Here is a 22317-nt window from a genome sequence, read left to right as displayed (position 1 = left end):
AACTGCCACAATATCGCCTATCAGAAAATGGGCTTAATTTAGCCATTGGCTTACATGCGTCCACAGCCCTGAGATAAACAAACTGTGCAAGCTCCTGGATGTCATCCATCATGACAGACCGAGAATCATCCAAATGGTGTAATGCTGTCACAGGGGCAGCCTCTACCTTATGACGTTTTTTCCGGAGAAAGACCAACAACTGGAAACTCATCACCCTCAACCACCTCAACCCTCTCCTCTTCCTCCTCCTCCTTCTCCTCCTCCTCCTGGAAATATAAACAAGAGGTGGAAGGTACTCGCGTACCTTCCAGCCCAGGTAGATCTGTTTGTGACTTGAAAAAGCCCACTGTGTGGGCGAAACGCTGTCAGTAAAGGATCACATTATACTGCATATGTGTTTATATTTCCATTGTGTCGGTATTTTATACCATTTATTTCCATCCTTCTCCTCCTCACGCGGACTCGTGCGCGAGTCCACTTCCAGGGTAGCCTCAGGACAGAACTTCCAGTAAAACGAAAACACCTTGTGGCAATGAGCAGCCAGAGAACAACCACACAGCGCACTTCTCACTGCTACCAGACATCTCTCTCAGGAGCAGCAGTCTGCTGTATGACTCACCTGCTGACCCATTCATGTGGTCAACTGCCTTGCTTCTCGTCACTCAACCATGAGCAGACGTCGGTCACTGGGCGCCGGGGTTGATGACACTAACTCAAGCAATATCACCCAGAGTTAAACAAGTTGTACAGCTCTTTGTTAACAGTACTTCCTAACACTAAGTGCTTAGTAATATAAAATATTACTGAATTCACATTCAGTTCAATATAAAAAATATATGCCAATATATCCTTGTTTATTAAGGGTACTTGCAAGTTTAAAGATTTTTTAGCATTAATTCAGTGTTAGGTAAGTGTGGAAGATTGCGTACGTCAGTCTGGCGCACTAGGCCGTCCTGATGTACGTAATAGTAACCTCCCTGTGTCAACCCTTCCCGAGGCAACCTCCCCATGGCAACCTCCTTGCAACAACCTCCCCGTAACAACCTCTCCGTAACAGCCTTCCTGTGACAACCTTCCCGAGGCAACCTCCCAGTGGCAACCTCTTTCGATTGTAGGGATGGGTCAGGTGTGGGGAAGAATAGGTGTGGGAGAGGTAGGTGTGTGAGGGGAAGGGCACGTACGCTGGAAGGCGCAGATGTGGAGGCGGCGCAGATGTGTAGTTGAGGGGCACATGTGGGGTGGGGCAGGTGTGTCGATGGGGTAAATGTAGAGGTGGGGCAGGTGAGGGGCGGGGCAGGTGTGGTGTAGAGGCAAGCGTAGGTGAGAGGCAAGTGTGGAGGCGGGGCATTTGAGAAGGGGCAGGTGTGGGGACAAGACAGGTGTGGGGGCTGGGAAAGTATGGGTGGTCTGACTTGCTTCAACACGCTCCATCTCGCTGAAGCGTGAGAGAACAGACGTGTTCGCACGCCCACAGACACGCCCAGTAAGCCCCACGTCCGGGCGTGCCTCCACGGGGAGTTTCGACGGTACTGGCTTGGCACCGAGGGTCGCCCACTTGGCCCCTGGCACTCATTGCTGGGCAGAGTGGCGCGTGTGCCGACAGAGGGCACCCCTCTCCACACACACACACACACGGGGCGATATTTTGGTGCAGCATCTCAGCAGCCGACCATCCCTCCTGCAGGCGCACACACTCTTCAGGTGGGTGCTGCCCCTCGTCTTCGACCACCGTGCTGAGATACACGCACTTATGGTGGTCGATAACATGTTATGTCTCCATCAGTGTTGGTTTCAGTGCTCCGTGTGTTATGAAGATGGTGTTGGAACAGGTTGCTGAAAATAAGTGGTGGTGGCTGGCTCGTGCTGGTGCCAGCTGGGAGAGTTGTCTTGCTTACAACTGTGCTTAGAGTCAAGCAATTGGTCCCGTGCTGACACCACGGTGTTGTGTACGTAGCTGCTGGGGGGTTGTAGTGTCGTCAACACTAGTCCAAGTGACCGTTTGTTTCCGTAGAGGCGGGAGTGAGTGACCTGAGGCATAGCATCGAGTGGGGCAGGTCATACCCACTTCAACCAGCTCCCGCAACTTGCACACCTTCACCTACGCCCCAACTTCCCATTCCTTCACACACGACAACCTTTCCTACACCTCCACTCACGCCTACACCTCTCACCTACGTCTAGGCCCCTATAACAGGGCACGACCTTTCATCTACCTACTACCACCTCTGAAACGCCAAACAGTGCCAGTGGTAAACACAAGATACGACGCTAAATTGGTATAATACGTCTGGTCCTCAGGGCGACACCTATCCTCGAGGTTCCAGTTACCCACTGCTCTCCACCTACAATATATTTCATCCTTCCACCTCTGTATTCCTCCATACCACCACCACTTCTTACAGGTAAAGGTCCTCGTTTCCTCCATGTAAAAGTGACAGAAGGCAATAAAAACTGTGAGAAAGATATACTGCCTGTGTTTACAACTTATAGTTATGAGAGCAGAGTAATGCTAGTGGTGTATCCTAAATATTATTTACATTTTAATTTTTCAATACGATGAGACTTAAAACACAACTAACATCCAGCTGACTATTTATTGCTAGGTGAAGAGGGTTATATATATACATATATGTATGTACCTGTATATACATATAAATGTACTCGGCTAGTTACCTAGATGTGCTCAACTAGCCCCACCTTTTTATCACCAATCGACTTCATGAATTTCTGACCTCTAGATTCCTATCATAAATTTTCATCTCTGCATGAACCACCTCCTCATATAATTCCTTCCTCTTTCCGTTAAGAATGAAAAAAAAAATATTTCGCAACTTTCCTGCAGGTGATCTGCGTCTGTTGCTGTCAACTGTCCCCCGACTCTTACCACATCACAACCTGCATTATCCACTACGTTTAGTCCCATTAATATTTTTTGTGCCGTGATCATGTACTCTAGTTCTCTCTGGTGTAGGTGTTAGGCTGAGACCCTCACTGTCTCTCCTTGTCTCCATCTACCTTAGGTCAGGTACAAGTCTCGTCGTGAATTTTGGATCTTCTCCGAGACTGGCGGAAAGAGAACTGAGTCTCCACCATTCCTTGCGCTGAACAGCCCACATGGGTTTAGTACTTCAGGAAATAAACCTAAAAAAAATCCAGTTTCTTCAGGTGCGGGTTCCACACTCAAGCCTATATATTTCACGGATATAATTAATACCTTATAAATTTAAGCTGACTTAAGATTTATTTGATGTGATTAGGCTAAATTACATGACATTAATTGTAGCAATGTTGGGCACAAAATTAAAAGTTTATATATCATATTAATTCACACAAATATACCGATGGATGCACAAGATGAAATTCCAGAAACCATTGTCGCTCAAGAAACTATAATTTATTAACTTGCCATATTCAAGACCTTTTTACTCCTAAAATAATAATAATAATAATAATAATAATAATAATAATAATAATAATAATAATAATAATAATATCTTTATTTCTACAAGTACATGTACAAGGTATACAGTCCTAGCTGACATTAGTGACATACTACTATATAGAAAGTCACTAGTTATGCAGAGCATTTCGGGCAAATTAGGTCAATTTTGTCCCGTTCTGTCTTCAGGAGGGAACTGGATAGGTACCTAAAGTCAGCACCTGACCAGCCGGGCTGTGGTTCGTACGTCGGTTTACGTGCAGATAGCAGTAACAGCCTAGTTGAACAGGCCCTAATTCACTGCGACGCCTGGTCACGGACCGGGACGCGGAGGCGTTGGTCCCCGAAACCCTCCTCCAGGTATTTAAATGATGCGACCCACACCAGTCAACTAACACCCAGGTACCCATTTTATACTGAAGGGTTAACGTGAACAATCGGTGTAAGGAAACACGCCCAACGTTTCAACCCTCGCCGGGAACTGAACCCGGACATCCACCCACACACTACACCACTACAACACCACACTCACTACACCACTACAACACCACACTCACTACACCACTACATCACCACACTCCACAATAGGGTGGTCGGAAAGAATAAGGGAGCGTGAGCGTGAAAATGCAGATAAGACAAAAAGCAAAGGATTATAATGATAAACAAGGAATGAAAGAATTAATTGAGAGAAGAAGAAATAAAGGCAGGGAGACAGGCAGACGATTATACAGGGTGTGTCAAGAGATGGACTCAATTTCAAAGCAATAAATTAAATTTACTATTTTGAAACTCCCTGTATTTATAGATTACTCATAAAAACGTGACTTTAGAGAGTGGGGTTGGGAGCTGGAGTTATGAACGGCCCGGGATACAGTGAATACAGGAATCAATATATACAGCATGTGTTAATATGAGTAATGTGTCCAGGGAAGAGGAGCTTTCCTAAACTCAGGTGCACTGAGCCAAAAATAAGTTTACTGAGGCTTCTACGCTCAAGGGTAAATTTATCACGTGTTAACAGCAGTGTTCTAATGATTTCACTGGGAATTGAATCATGAGGTGAGACAATTCTCAGTTATATGTCTCGTGTCATGGTGCGCATGAGAAACAGGATGATCTCTTCTTGAGGTCAGGAAGTTAGACCATGAAGGATTAGAAACATTTGGAACATCTGGGTAACTTTATTTGTAAACATTACAAGTAAAGATACCCAGATGTTGCACATGTGTCTAATTCTTCATATTGTCGGTATTATATACCATTCGTGCACAAGTTAGATCATGCTGAGCGAGCAGCACCTCTCAGGTTGTGATGTGCACTGGACGAAGGAATATCCCGTCTTGAAGTGAGAAGATATGCAGTAATATAATTCGTGCTGTGGTGTACACTGGAGACAGGATGACCCCCCATCTAGTGACCAGGTAAATAAACATCTTGTCACCAGAGGTCAACATCTCTGATGATCCTGTTTGTTGTCCCTCGCTGCCAACACCTGGGTTCACCTTCACATCATGACGACAAACAAAATGATTATACCTGGGACTAATTATAATGCTAAACTAAACCCATGTCCCATAATTATGCTTCACATTTTAATATATCACGTAACGAAAATATGAAAGATGTTTAAGGTGTGTAATATAAATTTATAATGACTTCCATGGAGCTGAAGAGCACAACTTTTACTCTCAAAATCATAGGCAAAAAAAAAAAAAATCTTCATTGAGATAGTGTACTACCCCCTGGGGCAGGCAGAGTGCTGCAGGTGGGCTGGCAGTGTCGTGGCTTAGGGCCAAGAGTGCCAAGTCTTCTGTGATGCCTGTGGCCATGTGTCCCCTCTACACCATCTCTGCTCTGGGCCAGATTGGTACCTACCTGCCTGTCTGCCTCCTTACCTTCCTATCTACTTAACTATCTGAAGGCCTAACTTCTTCCCTACTTTGCCTGCTTGCTTGATTGTCCGCTTCCTTGGCTCTGACAGAGAACTTGTTTGCCTGCCTGCTTGTTTTCCTACCTATCAAATATGCCAGCCCACCGGCCTACATGTCTACTTGGTTGTCTGCCTGCCTGCCTGCCTGCCTGCCTGCCTGCCTGCCTGCCTGCCTGCCTGCCTGCCTGCCTGCCTGCCTGCCTGCCTGCCTGCCTACTTTCTTGGAGAACTGTATCTGTCTGCCAGTTTGTCTACCTACCAACGTACCTTTCTACAAGTTTTGCGTGCTTACTGACCTACCTGCTGCCTACTGACGGGCCTTCCTATCCTGCGTTTCATCCTGCCTATCAGCCTGCCTGCCTGCCTGCCTGCCTGCCTGCCTGCCTGCCTGCCTGCCTGCCTGCCTGCCTGCCTGCCTGCCTGCCATCAACCAAAATAAACAGATTTCCCAGTAGAAAGAGGCAGAAAGTTGCAGATATTTTGGGTTCCCCGAACGTCTGGATCACCACTAAGTTTAGATCACAATACCAGGCATCCCCTACACAAACACACACACACACACACACACACACACACACACACACACACACACACACACACACACACAACCTTCTGGAGTTTTATGATAAAATAACAGAAGTAAGACACGAGAGAGAGGGGTGGGTTAATTGCATCTTCTTGGACTGCAAGAAGGCCTTTGACACAGTTCCTCACAAGAGATTAGTGCAGAAGCTAGAGCATCAGGCGCATATAACAGGAAGGGCACTGCAATGGATCAGAGAATACCTGACAGGGAGGCAACAACGAGTCATGGTACGTAATGATGTATCACAGTGGGCACCTGTGACGAGCGGGGTCCCACAGGGGTCGGTCCTAGGACCAGTGCTATTTTTGGTATATGTGAACGACATGATGGAAGGGTTAGACTCAGAAGTGTCCCTGGTTGCAGATGATGTGAAGTTAATGAGGAGAATTAAATCAGATGAGGACAAGGCAGGACTTCAAAGAGACCTGGACAGACTGGACACATGGTCCAGCAAATGGCTTCTCGAATTTAATCCTGCCAAATGCAAAGTCATGAAGATAGGGGAAGGGCACAGAAGACCACAGACAGAGTATAGGCTAGGTGGCCAAAGACTGCAAACCTCGCTCAAGGAGAAAGATCTTGGGGTGAGTATAACACCGAGCATGTCTCCGGAAGCACACATCAACCAGATAACTGCTGCAGCATATGGGCGCCTGGCAAACCTGAGAACAGCATTCCGATACCTTAGTAAGGAATCGTTCAAGACACTGTACACCGTGTATGTCAGGCCCATACTGGAGTATGCAGCACCTGTTTGGAACCCGCACTTGATATAGCACGTCAAGAAACTAGAGAAAGTACAAAGGTTTGCGACAAGGTTAGTTCCAGAGCTAAGGGGAATGTCCTATGAAGAAAGATTAAGGGAAATCGGCCTGACGACACTGGAGGACAGGAGGGTCAGGGAGGACATGATAACGACATATAAAATACTGCGTGGAAAAGACAAGGTGGACAAAGACAGGATGTTCCAGGGAGGGGACACAGAAACAAGAGGCCACAATTGGAAGTTGAAGACACAAATGAGTCAGAGAGATATTAGGAAGTATTTCTTCAGTCATAGAGTTGTCAGGCAGTGGAATAGCCTAGAAAATGACGTAGTGGAGGCAGGAACCATACACAGTTTTAAGACGAGGTTTGATAAAGCTCATGGAGCCGCGGAGAGAGAGGACCCAGTAGCAACCGGTGAAGAGGCGGGGCCAGGAGGTAAGACTCGACCCCTGCAACCACAAATAGGTGAGTACAAATAGGTGAGTACACACACACACACACACACACACACACACACACACACACACACACACACACACACACACACACACACACACACACACACACACACACACACACACACACACACACACACACACACACACACACACACACACACACACACACACACACAGCGAGTCATGGTACGTGGCGAGGTGTCAGAGTGGGCACCTGTGACCAGCGGGGTCCCGCAGGGGTCAGTCCTAGGACCAGTGCTGTTTCTGGTATTTGTGAACGACATGACGGAAGGAATAGACTCTGAGGTGTCCCTGTTTGCAGATGACGTGAAGTTGATGAGAAGAATACACTCGATCGAAGACCAGGCAGAACTACAAAGGGATCTGGACAGGCTGCAGAACTGGTCCAGCAATTGGCTCCTGGAGTTCAATCCCACCAAGTGCAAAGTCATGAAGATTGGGGAAGGGCAAAGAAGGCCGCAGACGGAGTACAGTCTAGGGGGTCAGAGACTACAAACCTCACTCAAGGAAAAAGATCTTGGGGTGAGTATAACACCAGGCACATCTCCTGAAGCGCACATCAACCAAATAACTGCTGCAGCATATGGGCGCCTAGCAAACCTCAGAACAGCATTCCGACATCTTAATAAGGAATCGTTCAGGACCCTGTACACCGTATACGTTAGGCCCATATTGGAGTATGCGGCACCAGTTTGGAACCCACACCTAGCCAAGCACGTAAAGAAACTAGAGAAAGTGCAAAGGTTTGCAACAAGACTAGTCCCAGAGCTAAGAGGTATGTCCTACGAGGAGAGGTTAAGGGAAATCAACCTGACGACACTGGAGGACAGGAGAGATAGGGGGGACATGATAACAACATACAAAATACTGAGAGGAATTGACAAGGTGGACAAAGACAGGATGTTCCAGAGATTGGACACAGTAACAAGGGGACACAGTTGGAAGCTAAAGACACAGATGAATCACAGGGATGTTAGGAAGTATTTCTTCAGCCACAGAGTAGTCAGTAAGTGGAATAGTTTGGGAAGCGATGTAGTGGAGGCAGGATCCATACATAGCTTTAAGCAGAGGTATGATAAAGCTCACGGCTCAGGGAGAGTGACCTAGTAGCGATCAGTGAAGAGGCGGGGCCAGGAGCTCGGACTCGACCCCCGCAACCTCAACTAGGTGAGAACTAGGTGAGTACACACACACACACACACACACACACACACACACACACACACACACACAGGAAAGCGGATCAGTCTGGAGAGTGAAGTAGTGGAGGCAGGATCCATACATAGCTTTAAGAAGAGGTACAATAAGGCTTTTGGAGCCGGGAGAGAGTGGACCTAGTAGCGACCAGGGAAGAGGCGAGGCCAGGAGCTGCGACTCGACCCCTGCAACCACATATAGGTGAGTACACCGCTGAACCCAGAGCACTGTACTATACATCTGGTCACTGATCCCACTGACTGGTAGTCATACAGCTGACTGGTAGTCATACAGCTGACTGGTAGCAGAATATCTGACTGGATCTCATAAACCTATCTAGTCCGAAATCCACAAAATTCACTGGCACACCTGACTGTGTGTAGCTCACTGAGATGGACGAGAAAGGTAGAAAATGCAGAGAATAAGACGCGGAAGTGAAGGTAATTACTATCTATGAGGAAACCGAAGAAATATCCAGCAGAACAAAGGAGGAAAACAAGGAATGGGAGAGAAGATGACACATAGGATAGTAATAAGACAAGGAACACGAAATAAAAATATACAAGCAGAAGATGGAAGAGGATGATGAGGGGGGGAGGAGGAGGAGAGTAGTGGGAAGATTTGTTTGTAACTAGATAAAAACTCACTGTGGAGGCATTATGTTGCATTTGTGTCTCTTTTTCTACGGTGGAAAATAATGGTGAAAAAATGAACTGGATTTGCTTACCCTTGACCAGGTGTTTAGACGAGACACGAGGGAGGTGGCGACACCTGTCCCTCTCTCCTTGACTCACACACACACCAACATAACACAAGACCCTCCTTAATCTAGGTAGAAGTAGACAGTTCTTCTCAGCAGATAACCTGGGTGTTGACTAGCAAGTCATATATATGCTGTGAACTCCAATGAAAATAAGTCACCTCTAACCTTTTATAGTGCAGGTTATCCTGGGTAATTTTCACTATTTATGATAATTGTACATACGTGTACCTGTGCCTAAATGAACTTATGTACTTACTTATTTACTTATTTATTTATATTCTTATTTACTTCCATGTAACAGACCATTTAGTCTGGATGGGAAGACAACTTGAGGAAGAAAGATAAAAGTCACTTATGACTAAGATCTGTATCCTACAACATACGTCTTGAATGATGAATCTGACTAATTCCTGGCCATACTGATTTGTCTTCCTTCTTTATAGCTCTCAGTTTTGAATATTTCCTTCACTATGTGAAATATTTGGATATTATCCTTCCTTTAAGGTTTATGTTTTACCTGGAGTTTACCTGGAGAGAGTTCCGGGGGTCAACGCCCCCTCGGCCCGGTCTGTGACCAGGCCTCCTGGTGGATCAGCCCCTGATCAACCAGGCTGTTGCTGCTGGCTGCACGCAAACCAACGTACGAGCCACAGCCCGGCTGGTCAGGAACCGACTTTAGGTGCTTGTCCAGTGCCAGCTTGAAGACTGCCAGGGGTCTGTTGGTAATCCTCCTTATGTATGCTGGGAGGCAGTTGAACAGTCTCGGGCCCCTGACACTTATTGTATGGTCTCTTAACGTGCTAGTGACACCCCTGCTTTTTATTGGGGGAATGTTGCATCGTCTGCCAAGTCTTTTGCTTTCGTAGTGAGTGATTTTCGTGTGCAGGTTCGGTACTAGTCCCTCTAGGTTTTCCAAGTGTATATAATCATGTATCTCTCCCGCCTGCGTTCCAGGGAATACAGGTTTAGGAACCTCAAGCGCTCCCAGTAATTGAGGTGTTTTATCTCCGTTATGCGCGCCGTGAAGGTTCTCTGTACATTTTCTAGGTCAGCAATTTCACCTGCCTTGAGAGGTGCTGTTAGTGTGCAGCAATATTCCAGCCTAGATAGAACAAGTGACCTGAAGAGTGTCATCATGGGCTTGGCCTCCCTAGTTTTGAAGGTTCTCATTATCCATCCTGTCATTTTTCTAGCAGATGCGACTGATACAATGTTATGGTCCTTGAAGGTGAGATCCTCCGACATGATCACTCCCAGGTCTTTGACGTTGGTGTTTCGCTCTATTTTGTGGCCAGAATTTGTTTTGTTATGTTGGTAATAATGGTAGAATTATCGGCAAAATGTTAGGTAAATGAACACATATGCAACTAATGTGACATTTTATAGTGGCAACGTTTCGCTCTCCGGAAACTTTGTCAAGCTTGATAAAGCTCCTGAAGAGCGAAACATTGTCACAATAAAATTTCACATTAAGAAATAAAATGTCACATTAACAAATAACCTATATTTTTTAGGAAGTAGAGACGCAGGGACGGAGTGGATAGACTCGTACAGTACAGGACTTTAGAAGGTTAAGGCTCATCAGTAATGTGTACAGCCATATATATGTATATATATATATATATATATATATATATATATATATATATATATATATATATATATATATATATATATATATATATATATATATATATATATATATACAACAATCGCAAACAAACGATCAACAATGCACAGTAGCCACTAGGGGAGGAGAGGAGAATGATCTTGCTCTAGGCTTTTGGCGCTGCAACTGCAAGCGCTTCTTTAGGAGCAAAGCAGTGACGAGAATGGATCTCAGGAGAACCCAGACAAGAGTATCACCAGACAGTGTAATCAGGAAAGACCACAGACATTAAAAACCACAGCCTTTAAAGACCACAGACAAGAAAGACTATAGCCAGGAAAGACCAGAGACATTAAAGACCACAGCCAGGAAAGATCACAGCCAAGAAAGACCACAGCCAAGAAAGACCACAGCTATTAAAGACCTCAGACAGGAAAGAGCACAGCCAGGAAAGAGCACAGCCATTAAAGACCACAGAAAATACAGAAAAGACTACAGCCAGGAAAGACCACAGTTAGAAAAGACCCCAGCTAGCAGCTAAATACCCCAGCCAGCCACCACCTCAACTGCCAGATGTCACTCAAAATATTTTTAAGGATGAAAACGGTAGTTAAGCCCGTTGATTCTCAAATATTGTGGTTAAGGTCAATATATAACCTGTCAGTAACCATCACAGGGCCACCGATTGTCATTTCATTTTGATTAAAGGAGCAACAGACAATTTTGTCGTGCCTCTGACAGCTCCTATGAATACCACTATATGCTGAAAGATGTTCCATTGTTCATATATTCGCCACAACTGACTTATCTGGTATCCGGAGAGTGTTCCGTGGGTCAACGCCCCAGCGGTGGATCAGGGCCTGATCAACCAGGCTGTAATTGCTTTCTCAGTTAATTATACTAAAAATTACAAAAAAACTTTTATCTTCAGGCAAATTCCTATTTTCAATCTCAGGTGAATGTTGGATTAAATCTGCTGAGAAGACGACAACAGAAACGAGACTAAAGCAAGAAAGAGCTGCCAATACCACTAACCTAACACAGGACAACCCTGCCTGTGTGTCAAGCCTTCCCTAAATAAAACCACTAGCCATAACACTCAGTAATTCACAGAGAAGAATGAATTCCGTTCTCGTCATTGCACTGCTCCTGAAGAAGCATTTGCAGCGTGAAAGACCTAGAGCAATATTATTCTCTCCTCCTGGTGGTTACTGTGCATATGTATGTATGCATGTATGTATGTATATATGTATGTATGTATGTGACTTTGGTCATAAAAGGATTCTCTGGCTCTTCATCATCAGTTGAATTCTGGCTTATGGGGATTGTTTTAGGCTTTATATTATACTGGTCACTGATGGCTTAGAGACCCTCCACACTGGTGGCTTGGACACCCTCCACACTGGTGGCTTGGACACCCTCCACACTGGTGGCTTGGACACCCTCCACACTGGTAGCTTGGACACCCTCCACACTGGTGGCTTGGACACCCTCCACACTGGTGGCTTGGACACCCTCCACACTGGTGGCTTGGACACCCTCCACACTGGTGGCTTGGACACCCTCCACACTGGTGGCTTGGACACCCTCCACACTGGTGGCTTGGACACCCTTCACACTGGTGGCTTGGACACCCTCCACACTGGTGGCTTGGACACCCTCCACACTGGTGGCTTGGACACCCTCCACACTGGTGGCTTGGACACCCTCCACACTGGTGGCTTGGACACCCTCCACACTGGTGGCTTGGACACCCTCCACACTGGTGGCTTGGACACCCTCCACACTGGTGGCTTGGACACCCTTCACACTGGTGGCTTGGACACCCTCCACACTGGTGGCTTGGCCACCCTCCACACTGGTGGCTTGGACACCCTCCACACTGGTGGCTTGGACACCCTCCACACTGGTGGCTTGGACACCCTCCACACTGGTGGCTTGGACACCCTCCACACTGGTGGCTTGGACACCCTCCACACTGGTGGCTTGGACACCCTTCACACTGGTGGCTTGGACACCCTCCACACTGGTGGCTTGGACACCCTCCACACTGGTGGCTTGGACACCCTTCACACTGGTGGCTTGGACACCCTCCACACTGGTGGCTTGGACACCCTCCACACTGGTGGCTTGGACACCCTCCACACTGGTGGCTTGGACACCCTCCACACTGGTGGCTTGGACACCCTCCACATTGGTGGCTTGGACACCCTCCACACTGGTGGCTTGGACACCCTCCACACTGGTGGCTTGGACACCCTCCACACTGGTGGCTTGGACACCCTCCACACTGGTGGCTTGGACACCCTCCACACTGGTGACTTGGACACCCTCCACACTGGTGGCTTGGACACCCTCCACACTGGTGACTTGGACACCCTCCACACTGGTGGCTTGGACACCTCCACACGGGCTTGGGGACGTCTCCACACTCAGTACAGGGCGATGACAGGACATATACACTGAAATGAGTATACCTTCCGGTGTAAATACGCCGAAAAAATAATCCCTACTTTAGGAATTAAAGAATTCTTGACCGGTTGTGAGCAGGTATAAGTAAGTAAACAATCAAGGTTATATACATACAGACACACAAGTGCAATTACCATACGTAGTGTAAATTATCTAGGATAACCAAAATAAAGAGTCAGACACAGTGACTTAATGACCCACGGGTAGTCGACAAGCTGTAAACCACATAAATTTAAAATAGCTGATGCTATGCCTCCGTTTTATATATCTGTTTCGTAGAATAACTTGAAGCTGAAATATAAATAGGATTAAGCAGTTAACCCCAGAGGTTGCGTCACCAGTGTTTACTACTGGTGAGATAGCACTTGGCACTCTCTGCTGGCTATCACTTGCTGTCTCCATAGTCACTCTCTGCTGGCTATCACTTGCTGTCTCCATAGTCACTCTCTGCTAGCTATCACTTGCTGTCTCCATAGTCACTCTCTGCTAGCTATCACTTGCTGTCTCCATAGTCACTCTCTGCTGGCTATCACTTGCTGTCTCCATAGTCACTCTCTGCTGGCTATCACTTGCTGTCTCCATAGTCACTCTCTGCTGGCTATCACTTGCTGTCTCCATAGTCACTCTCTGCTGGCTATCACTTGCTGTCTCCATAGTCACTCTCTGCAGGCTATCACTTGCTGTCTCCATAGTCAATCTCTGCAGGCTATCACTTGCTGTCTCCATAGTCACTCTCTGCTAGCTATCACTTTCTGTCTCCATAGTCACTCTCTGCTGGCTATCACTTGCTGTCTCCATAGTCACTCTCTGCTAGCTATCACTTGCTGTCTCCATAGTCACTCTCTGCTAGCTATCACTTCTGCTAGTATCTCCATAGTCACTCTCTGCTAGCTATCACTTGCTATCTCCATAGTCTTGCTAGCTATCTCCATAGTCACTCTGCTGGCTATCACTTGCTATAGTCACTCCATATCACTTGTCACTCTCTGCTAGCAATCTCTTGCTGCCTCCATAGTCACTCTGCTGGCTATCACTTGCTGCCTCCATAGTCACACTCTGCTGGCTATCACTTGCTGCCTCCATAGTCACTCTGCTGGCTATCACTTGCTGCCTCCATAGTCACTCTGCTGGCTATCACTTGCTACCTCCATAGTCACTCCCTGCTGGCTATCTCTTGCTACCTCCATAGTCACTCTGCTGGCTATCACTTGCTGCCTCCATAGTCACACTCTGCTGGCTATCACTTGCTGCCTCCATAGTCACTCTGCTGGCTATCACTTGCTGCCTCCATAGTCACTCTGCTGGCTATCACTTGCTGCCTCCATAGTCACTCTGCTGGCTATCACTTGCTGCCTCCATAGTCACTCTGCTGGCTATCTCTTGCTACCTCCATAGTCACTCTGCTGGCTATCACTTGCTACCTCCATAGCCACTCTGCTGGCTATCTCTTGCTACCTCCATAGTCACTCTGCTGGCTATCACTTGCTACCTCCATAGTCACTCTGCTGGCTATCACTTGCTGCATCCATATTCACACTCTGCTGGCTATCTCTTGCTACCTCCATAGTCACTCTGCTGGCTATCTCTTGCTACCTCAATAGTCACTCTGCTGGCTATCACTTGCTACCTCCATAGTCACTCTGCTGGCTATCTCTTGCTACCTCCATAGTCACACTGCTGGCTATCACTTGCTACCTCCATAGTCACACTCTGCTGGCTATCTCTTGCTACCTCCATAGTCACACTGCTGGCTATCACTTGCTACCTCCATAGTCACTCTGCTGGCTATCACTTGCTACCTCCATAGTCACACTGCTGGCTATCACTTTAAACCTTCATAGTCACACTGCTGACTATCACTTGCTACCTCCATAGTCACACTCTGCTGGCTATCTCTTGCTACCTCCATAGTCACACTCTGCTGGCTATCTCTTGCTACCTCCATAGTCACACTCTGCTGGCTATCTCTTGCTACCTCCATAGTCACTCTGCTGGCTATCACTTGCTGCCTCCATAGTCACACTCTGCTGGCTATCACTTGCTACCTCCATAGTCACTCTGCTGGCTATCACTTGCTACCTCCATAGTCACTCTGCTGGCTATCTCTTGCTGCCTCCATAGTCACACTCTGCTGGCTATCACTTGCTACCTCCATAGTCACTCTGCTGGCTATCACTTGCTACCTCCATAGTCACTCTGCTGGCTATCACTTGCTACCTCCATAGTCACTCTGCTGGCTATCACTTGCTACCTCCATAGTCACACTCTGCTGGCTATCTCTTGCTACCTCCATAGTCACACTGCTGGCTATCACTTGCTACCTCGATAGTCATTCTGCTGGCTATCTCTTGCTACCTCCATAGTCACACTGCTGGCTATCACTTTAAACCTTCATAGTCATTCTGCTGGCTATCACTTGCTACCTCCATAGTCACACTCTGCTGGCTATCGCTTGCTACCTCCATAGTCACTCTGCTGGCTATCACTTGCTACCTCCATAGTCACACTCTGTTGGCTATCTCTTGCTACCTCCATAGTCACTCTGCTGGCTATCACTTGTTGCATCCACAGTCACACTCTGCTGGCTATCACTTGCTACCTCCATAGTCACTCTGCTGGCTATCACTTGCTACCTCCATAGTCACTCTGCTGGCTATCTCTTGCTGCCTCCATAGTCACACTATGCTGGCTATCACTTGCTACCTCCATAGTCACTCTGCTGGCTATCACTTGCTACCTCCATAGTCACTCTGCTGGCTATCACTTGCTACCTCCATAGTCACTCTGCTGGCTATCACTTGCTACCTCCATAGTCACTCTGCTGGCTATCACTTGCTACCTCCATAGTCACTCTGCTGGCTATCTCTTGCTACCTCCATAGTCACACTGCTGACTATCACTTGCTACCTCCATAGTCACTCTGGCATAGTCACTCTGCTGGCTATCACTTGCTACCTCCATAGTCACACTGCTGGCTATCAGTTGCTACCTTGCTACATAGTCACACTGCTGGCTATCTCTTGCTACCTCCATAGTCACACTGCTGGCTATCACTTGCTACCTCCATAGTCACTCTGCTGGCTATCACTTGCTACCTCCATAGTCACACTCTGCTGGCTATCTCTTGCTACCTCCATAGTCACACTGCTGGCTATCACTTTCTACCTCCATAGTCACTCTGCTGGCTATCTCTTGCTACCTCCATAGTCACACTGCTGGCTATCAGTTGCTACCTCCATAGTCACTCTGCTGGCTATCACTTGCTACCTCCATAGTCACACTCTGCTGGCTATCACTTGCTACCTCCATAGTCACTCTGCTGGCTATCACTTGCTACCTCCATAGTCACACTCTGCTGGCTATCTCTTGCTACCTCCATAGTCACTCTGCTGGCTATCACTTGCTACCTCCATAGTCACACTCTGCTGGCTATCACTTGCTACCTCCATAGTCACTCTGCTGGCTATCACTTGCTACCTCCATAGTCACTCTGCTGGCTATCTCTTGCTGCCTCCATAGCCACACTCTGCTGGCTATCACTTGCTACCTCCATAGTCACTCTGCTGGCTATCACTTGCTACCTCCATAGTCACTCTGCTGGCTATCACTTGCTACCTCCATAGTCACTCTGCTGGCTATCACTTGCTACCTCCATAGTCACTCTGCTGGCTATCACTTGCTACCTCCATAGTCACTCTGCTGGCTATCACTTGCTACCTCCATAGTCACTCTGCTGGCTATCACTTGCTACTTCCATACTCACACTCTGCTGGCTATCTCTTGCTACCTCCATAGTCACTCTGCTGGCTATCACTTGCTACCTCCATAGTCACTCTGCTGGCTATCACTTGCTGCCTCCATAGTCACACTCTGCTGGCTATCACTTGCTACCACCATAGTCACTATGCTGGCTATCACTTGCTACCACCATAGTCACACTGGTGGCTATCACTTGCTGCCACCATAGTCACACTGCTGGCTATCACTTAGCTATCCTTGCTACCATAGTCACACTGCTGGCTATCACTTGCTTCCTCCATAGTCACACTGCTGGCTATCACTTGCTTCCTCCATAGTCACACTGCTGGCTATCACTTGCTACCTCCATAGTCACACTGCTGGCTATCACTTGCTACCACCATAGTCACTATGCTGGCTATCACTTGCTACCACCATAGTCACACTGCTGGCTATCACTTGCTGCCTCCATAGTCACACTGCTGGCTATCACTTGCTACCACCATAGTCACTCTGCTGGCTATCACTTGCTGCCACCATAGTCACACTGCTGGCTATCACTTGCTACCACCATTGTCACTCTGCTGGCTATCACTTGCTACCACCATAGTCACACTGCTGGCTATCACTTGCTACCACCATAGTCACTCTGCTGGCTATCACTTGCTACCACCATAGTCACACTGCTGGCTATCACTTGCTACCACCATAGTCACTCTGGGCTGGCTATCTATCCATAGTCACACTCTGCTATCTCTTGCTACCATAGTCACACTGCTGGCTATCACTTGCTACCACCATAGTCACACTGCTGGCTATCACTTGTCACACTACCACCATAGTCACACTGCTGGCTATCACTTGCTACCACCATAGTCACACTGCTGACTATCACTTGCTACCTCCATAGTCACACTGCTGGCTATCACTTGCTACCACCATAGTCACACTGCTGGCTATCACTTGCTACCACCATAGTCACACTGCTGGCTATCACTTGCTACCACCATAGTCACACTGCTGGCTATCACTTGCTACCACCATAGTCACACTGCTGGCTATCACTTGCTACCACCATAGTCACACTGCTGGCTATCACTTGCTACCACCATAGTCACACTGCTGGCTATCACTTGCTACCACCATAGTCACACTGCTGGCTATCACTTGCTACCACCATAGTCACACTGCTGGCTATCACTTGCTACCACCATAGTCACACTGCTGGCTATCACTTGCTACCACCATAGTCACACTGCTGGCTATCACTTGCTACCACCATAGTCACACTGCTGGCTATCACTTGCTACCACCATAGTCACACTGCTGGCTATCACTTGCTACCACCATAGTCACACTGCTGGCTATCACTTGCTGCCACCATAGTCACACTGCTGGCTATCACTTGCTGCCACCATAGTCACACTGCTGGCTATCACTTGCTGCCACCATAGTCACACTGCTGGCTATCACTTGCTGCCACCATAGTCACACTGCTGGCTATCACTTGCTGCCACCATAGTCACACTGCTGGCTATCACTTGCTGCCACCATAGTCACACTGCTGGCTATCACTTGCTGCCACCATAGTCACACTGCTGGCTATCACTTGCTACCACCATAGTCACACTGCTGGCTATCACTTGCTACCACCATAGTCACACTGCTGACTATCACTTGCTACCACCATAGTCACACTGCTGGCTATCACTTGCTACCACCATAGTCACACTGCTGGCTATCACTTGCTACCACCATAGTCACACTGCTGGCTATCACTTGCTACCACCATAGTCACACTGCTGGCTATCACTTGCTGCCACCATAGTCACACTGCTGGCTATCACTTGCTGCCACCATAGTCACACTGCTGGCTATCACTTGCTACCACCATAGTCACACTGCTGGCTATCACTTGCTGCCACCATAGTCACACTGCTGGCTATCACTTGCTACCACCATAGTCACACTGCTGGCTATCACTTGCTACCACCATAGTCACACTGCTACCAACACCTACATATATGCAGTTGTTATGACAGCCAGATAATCAAAGGTGAGAGTAGAAAAGTCATAATATATCATAGAACGAGAAACTATTATGTGTTATTACGATTTCTTGAGTCACGTTGGTAATAATAATAATAATAATAATAATAATAATAATAATAATAATAATAATAATAATAATAATAATAATAATAATAATAATAATAATAATAATAACAAGAAGAAATAGATTTTTTTAATTAGCACCTGTACAATCCTGTAACAAGTAAGACACACAAATGTTAAAGGTTTGAATCCTGTCGAAAGAAACATTGACAGAATATAGCATGAAAAACAATATTATAATATTATGACTGTCGTCACTAAAACTAGAAAACTGGCACCTACACTCTCTAGAAGGAACGTTAATGTTACAATACGATTATTGTAACCAAGTTATCTAGCAACAATACTAGAAAGTCAACCTACTGATACACTAGTATCTTACCTGTTTTTGGCTTGTAACAGATTACCGTAACGTTTTATATTAAAGTTACAATTCGAAAACAGTAGTGATATATATATATATATATATATACATATATATATATATATATATATATATATATATATATATATATATATATATATATATATATATATATATATATATATATATATATGTTACAAAGTAACATTTATGAAGGAGTTCAGGGAAACCGGCAGGCAGGACTTGAGTCCTGGAGATGGGAAGTACAGTGTCTGCACTTTGAAGGAGGGGTGTTAATGTTGCAGTTTAAAAACTGTAGTGTAAAGCACCCTTCTGGCAAGACAGTGATGGAGTGAATGATGGTGAAAGTTTTTCTTTTTCGGGCCACCCTGCCTTGGTGGGAATCGGCCAGTGTGTTAATAATAATAACATATATAAATATATATATATATATATATATATATATATATATATATATATATATATATATATATATATATATATATGCTCTGGATGGTAGGTGCTTGGTAGCCTTAATAACGCATCCAGGTTATCATCTGACAGTCTGGATCCTTATTTTGATTTGATGATTCTCATGTGTGAGAATGTTGCCTCACAAAGTACATGACACCCGGATTTGATTTGAATGTCGTTTTGCAAAGTCAAAAATTTTTCTCGATTGCCAATATATCCATTTCCTTATGCAATATCATCGATGTCGAAGGTTGCACTATATGGGAAGCACAAAAAAGTTTCTACAGGTTCTAATATTGCTAAATCTTCTGTTGAAATCTGTAAAAACATTTTTAACCGTTCAAAATAGTGATCATTGTCTAATTGGTTAGATTCTATGCACTGGCTTTCCATCTTTGACATCATGTTGGAGTTGCGCAGTTAATATCGCTGCAGTTGTCAGGACATCAGTTCCAGTTTTTGCTTAATATCATTCCCAGAGTTAATAACTTCAACAAAACTTCCATTTTTACCCTGCAACTTAGCTTTGTGATGTCAGTCAGAAAAGCTAAATTCAACAGCTATACCCAGTCCTTGTATTCTTTGTTATCCGTATCCTTTACCGTCAGAAGCCCTCTAATTTCTGGTAAGAGATCCATAAATGTCTGAAAAAATTTGCTTCCACTTGGCCACCTGACATCAACATACAACGAAAAGTCTGTGTTCTGTTTCATCTCCTTCCAGGTGAGCGGAGGAGACGTCTTTATACTCGACCCAAGAGAACACAGAGTCTTGAGGCAAATGTCCCTGGCTTTTCATAGTCAATATTTTACCACACAATGCTTGTTGGTGAATTACACAGTTACAATTAAAGAATTTAGGAAACCTTTCATCACCTGTGCACCAGGCAATGAACCCATTATAACGTCCAGTCACAGCAGGTGCTACGTCAGTTGTCACGCTCAAGTTTGTCAAGTACGAACTGTGTGTTGACAAACTTAGTGAATACATGAAAAAATGTCCACACCTCGAATTTTACCTTTTTAAATGAATGCATGTATGACTCTGAGCATCGCATCTGTGGCAGTAATATGTTTAAACACTGTTCTAATAAAAGTGCACAACTGTGATGTGTTGATCAGTTCCGGGTACAGTGTTTCAGGTCTTCAGCTCATCCACAAATCCTCGGTCATTACTTCCAAACGCCGCATCACAGTCTTCCTAAATATCCGAACCTGCTTAATAGCAGCCAATATTACTGATTTGTTACTGAAATTCTGGAACATTGACTCCTCTGTGTCTGTAAATAGTGCTCTGGGTATCAAAGATTGTTCCGGCTGCTAGTTTTCTTGGGGTTATATTTTCGATGTAAGTTTAGAATGTGCAGTTTACTGCATTGGTTCACATGGTTAATTCTGCATATTGGCAGGTTTTCCTAATACCTACTGCCCCTGTTACTTAGCAGTAGTTACGTAGGAGACCAGTTACGTAGGAGACCGTCGACTGTTGTGAGTGGCATCCTGGGAGAGAACCTGAAGAAAAGGAACCCTATGGAAATAATAATAATAATAATAATAATAATAATAATAATAATAATAATAATAATAATAATAATAATAATAATAATAATTTATTTCAGCATGGCACAGTGTTCGTACAGTGATGGTGACATTTAGATGTGCACGCAGAAAACCCATAGCTATACAGAACATTTCGCACAATGATTAGCTTAATTGGTTTATCCTGGGATACTGACCCTCCAGGGTTGATATTCCTAACGACGTCTTACTTTTGAGCGCCTGGGCAGTGGGAGGGGGTGGAGGTAATTAGCTTTGACTCAACAATAAGGATGATAGCTCGTATTTCTTGGATCAAGAACCCTTTACTATCATCAAAGTACCCCTTTGAATGGTACCTCGATGATGTAGAATTAAAGCCTTTGTTAATAATTACAATAACACAAATATTAACCACTTGTTTAAACGTCTGAAAAATAAAGCTTTCACCCGTTCCATGGGGCGGGGGGAGAGGGGTTAGCTAGCACAACACGTGCCCATGTGGTAGCTAGCACAACACGTGCCCATGTGGTAGCTAGCACAACACGTGCCCATGTGGTAGCTAGCACAACACGTGCCCATGTGGTAGCTACCACAAGACGTGCCCATGTGGTAGCTACCACAACACGTGCCCATGTTGTAGCTAGCACAAGACGTGCCCATGTGGTAGCTAGCACAAGACGTGCCCATGTGGTAGCTAGCACAAGACGTGCCCATGTGGTAGCTAGCACAAAACGTGCCCATGTGGTAGCTAGCAAAAGACGTGCCCATGTGGTAGCTAGCACAAGACGTGCCCATGTGGTAGCTACCACAACACGTGCCCATGAGGTAGCTACCACAACACGTGC

General features: G+C 45.9%; 1 protein-coding gene across 4 annotated transcripts in view; it reads left to right on the top strand.

The window, feature by feature from the left end:
- Window positions 1-1546: 1546 nt before the first annotated feature.
- LOC128687025 (mucin-2-like) overlaps window positions 1547-22317 on the top strand; it is an 84390-nt gene continuing 63619 nt past the window's right edge. For 2 of the 4 annotated variants that reach the window (XM_070082363.1, XM_070082366.1), the window contains exon 1: window positions 1547-1701. The gene's annotated coding sequence lies outside the window, so the exon portion shown is untranslated. Of the gene's footprint in view, window positions 1702-1817; window positions 1947-2025; window positions 2403-22317 lie in introns of those variants that run through there. The other 2 variants (XM_070082364.1, XM_070082365.1) reach the window with 2 other exon arrangements.

This window comes from Cherax quadricarinatus, chromosome 7 (genome assembly GCF_038502225.1).
Source record: "Cherax quadricarinatus isolate ZL_2023a chromosome 7, ASM3850222v1, whole genome shotgun sequence".
In the NCBI taxonomy this organism is placed as follows: Eukaryota; Metazoa; Arthropoda; class Malacostraca; order Decapoda; family Parastacidae; genus Cherax; species Cherax quadricarinatus.
Note: the sequence above shows the minus strand (reverse complement) of the source record. Positions and strands in the feature narration are given on the sequence as shown.